The sequence below is a fragment of the Harmonia axyridis genome, chromosome X (assembly GCF_914767665.1).
Source record: "Harmonia axyridis chromosome X, icHarAxyr1.1, whole genome shotgun sequence".
Lineage (NCBI taxonomy): Eukaryota > Metazoa > Arthropoda > Insecta > Coleoptera > Coccinellidae > Harmonia > Harmonia axyridis.
The window spans coordinates 29618911-29622613 of NC_059508.1; positions in this window are offsets into that span (position 1 = coordinate 29618911).

Sequence of the window (3703 nt, forward strand, 5' to 3'; positions counted from 1 at the left end):
TCCGGATCAGTCTATTGTCCACTTCGTCCTTTCCTGGAGCTTTGTTTAGTGGAAGCTTTTTAATTTCGTCCCGTATTTCCGATGGATTTGTTAATAGATGATTTTCGGGCTTTACGAAGCGGTTCGAATTTATAAAGTCTTCCACTCTTTTCCGTATGTCTGCTTGTTCTGGACTATCGGTCTGGGATATGTGGTGGGCGGTTTCGAAGTTTTCCGCAAGTACGTCCGCTTTTTCTTTATCGGTGATGTAATTCGCGGAATTTTGGACCAAGATGGGAACTTGGGAGAATTTTTGAATACTGGATTTGACTGTTTTCCAGAGATCTTTGTTATTAGAATTTAGCCTGGAGATTTTCTGTTCCCATCTTTCGTTCTGGAAAATTTTTATGTGGTTTCGGATTTCGCGGGTGTATGAGTTTAAGAGTGTTTTATCGACTTGTCTTTGGTGGGATTGCCACCTTTTTCTGATTTTATTCCTGAACTTGATCAAGTCGATAATATGGGCTGGTAGTTTTTCTGCTACTTCAGCTCTCGGTTTTTTGGAAATTGTTTTATCGCGGGCGTACTTGAGGGCCTTCGTAAACTTTTCAATTTCCCGTTCGATGTCGGAAGCAGTTTCGATTTTATTGTTGATAGTTATTTTACTATCTAATATTGTACGAAATTTTGCCCAATCAGCGTTCGAATAGTCGTACACTAATTTTGTTGGGTTTCTTTCGCTGCTATAATTGACCGAGAAGATCACTGGATTATGATCGGACCCTAATTGACAACTCGCGTCCGGGATACTATTCAAGTTAATATTCTTAGTGAGTATTAAATCGATAGTACTCGGAGCTTTTCCATTGTCTGGAAAATGAGTGTGTCCGTTAGGGATGTTCAAAATTACGTCATCATTAGCTTCAAGGAAACTGAATAGACGATTTCCATTGGTGTTTCTGCAGTTGCAGTTCCATTCTTCGTGTTTAGCATTTAGATCGCCTAGAACTATTACTTTATTTTTCCTAGAAAATAGGAATCTTAGACAGTTGGTACTGAATTTGCGACTGGGGCTATTATACACCGCCGTTATGATTAAGTTGCCATCAATCTGGACGCTAGCGTTCTCTATTGTGCAGTTGATGGTAGGCAAAATGGTGTTCTGACGAGAACTGGCAATTTCAGCGTGGTATGGCCGTAAACAACAAATATAGCGATATTTTCTATGATATCTCACTTTTTGGGAGCGGAAAGGACGTGAACGTTTTTCCTTATAAAAAATGAAATAACTTTTGGATATTAATTCTGATTGTTGATTTAAGTTTTAAGAACACATTAGGACATATCTCAATGAAATTTGAGGGATTTCCGAAATCGAAAAATATTTTTCGAAAAAAAAAAAAAATCCCAGAAGACCTCGGTCATCTCAAGTTTATTTCCATATTCTATTACACAATCAACGTACATCACAAAAGGAACCATCTCTCTAACTATCACAGTTAAATTTTTGTATCGGAACATTTCACGTCGGAATATCTCGCTAAGTCCAGACCGGGGAGATCGGTCGCATCTGACACCGTCCGCTCCGGTCTAACATCGTCTTGGAGTCGGGGTAACGATGGAGAGGCGTTTAAGGACGTGAACATTTTTCCTTATAAAAATTAAAGTCGACAATGAATATTGATTCTGATTACTGATTTACTCTTTTAGAACACATTAGAAGGCAACGCAATCAGATTTGAGGAAATTTCAAGATCAGAAAATTTTTTTCGAAAAAAAAAAAAATTCAAGAACACCTGGGTCATGGCAAGTTATTTCCCACAATCCATTCCACAATCAACGTACAACATAGAAGAAATCATCTCTCTAACTATCCTGGTTCAAAAGTTGTATCGGAACATTTCACGTCGAAATACCTCGCCAAGTCCAGACCGGGGCGATAGGTAGTATCTGACACCGTCCGCTCGGGACTGACATCGACTTGGACTCGGGCTAATGATGGGGAGGCGTTTAAGGACGTGAACATTTTTCCTTATAAAAATTAAAGTCGACAATGAATATTGATTCTGATTACTGATTTACGCTTTAAAAACACATTAGAAGGCAACCAAATCAAATTTGAGGAAATTCCAAAATCAGAAAATTTTTTTTCAAAAAAAAAAAAATCCGAAAAATATTTTTCGATTCTGATTACTGATTTACTCTTTTAGAACACATTAGAAGGCAACGAAATCAAATTTGAGTGAAATCCAAAATCAGAAAATATTTTTCGAAAAAAAAAAAAAATTCGAGAACACCTCGGTCATGGCAAGTTATTTTCCACAATCCATTCCCCAATCAACGTACATCCCAGAAAAAATCATCTCTCTAACTATCCTGGTTCAAAAGTTGTATCGGAACATTTTCACGTCGAAAATATATCTCAGAGTCCAGACCGATGCAGAACGTAAACTCGATCATACCGATGCTTCACGTAATCTCGATCTTACCGATGCACAACGTAAACTAGATCACACCGATGCAGAACGTAAACTCGATCATACCGATGCACCACGTAAACTCAGGCAGACCGATGCAGAACGTGAACTCGATCTTACCGATGCACCACGTAATCTCGATCTTACCGATGCACCACGTAAACTCGGGCAGACCGATGCAGAACGTGAACTCGATCTTACCGATGCACCACGTAAACTAGGGCTGACCGATGCATCACGTAAACGACGATCGAGAGGCGCGAAAGGACGTGAACGTTTTTCATTATAAAAATTGAAATAAATGATAAATAATGATTCTGATTGTTGGTTATCATTTTTAATAAGCATTAGGAGGCAACCAAATGAAATTTGAGGAAATTCCGATAATAGAAAATTTTTTCGAAAAAAAAAAAAAATTCATGAAATCCTCGGTCATCGCAAAATATTTACCATATTCTGTTCGATAATCAACGTATATTTAAGAAGGAATCATATCTGTATCTATCTTGGTTCAAATTTTGTATCGGAACATTTTGACCAAAGTCCGAGCTTCGGCCGAAACAGACACCGCTGACCTGGCCTATCGATCGACCGAGAGTCGGGGATAGAGCGTAAGTGTTGTCTGGAGGGGAACCCTGTGCTCTCCTGACATATATAGGGAAGGTGGTCGCGTTGGGCGATGCAGAACGTTTGGATCGGGAATTATATTTTTGGTTCAGCTATTGGAATATGGTTTATTGTTGGTATATATTGGCGAAATAACGTTCTTACTGACTGGGGATATTCATAAAAATGAGTCCGGAGATTTTCAGATCGAAGTCCGAGTGATCCGACTTGGAAGGCGTGTTGGGTGGGTCGAGATGGCTTAGATAGATCAGACGAGGCGGGCTAAGTGTTGACGTCATGCATCGGTCCATTTTCAGATTGAGTCCGAGTAATCCGACTTTGAAAGAGTGTTGGGTGCGTCGAGACTGTTTAGATAGATCGGACGAGGCGGACTAGGTGTTAACGACATGCATCGGTATATTTTCTGATCGGAGTCCGAAGAAATCGGCCCTAGTAGGCGCAGCGGACGGTCGAGACGGCCTCGGTGGGTCGGATCGATCGGGAAAAGTTTGCTAAATCGTGTCTGGAGGGGAACCTTGGGTTCTCCTGACATATATAGGGGATAAGGTTTGGGTGAACGATTCTTCACGTAAAAGTTGAGTAATTTATTTTTCGATAAGCTTTTGGATATTGATGAGAAG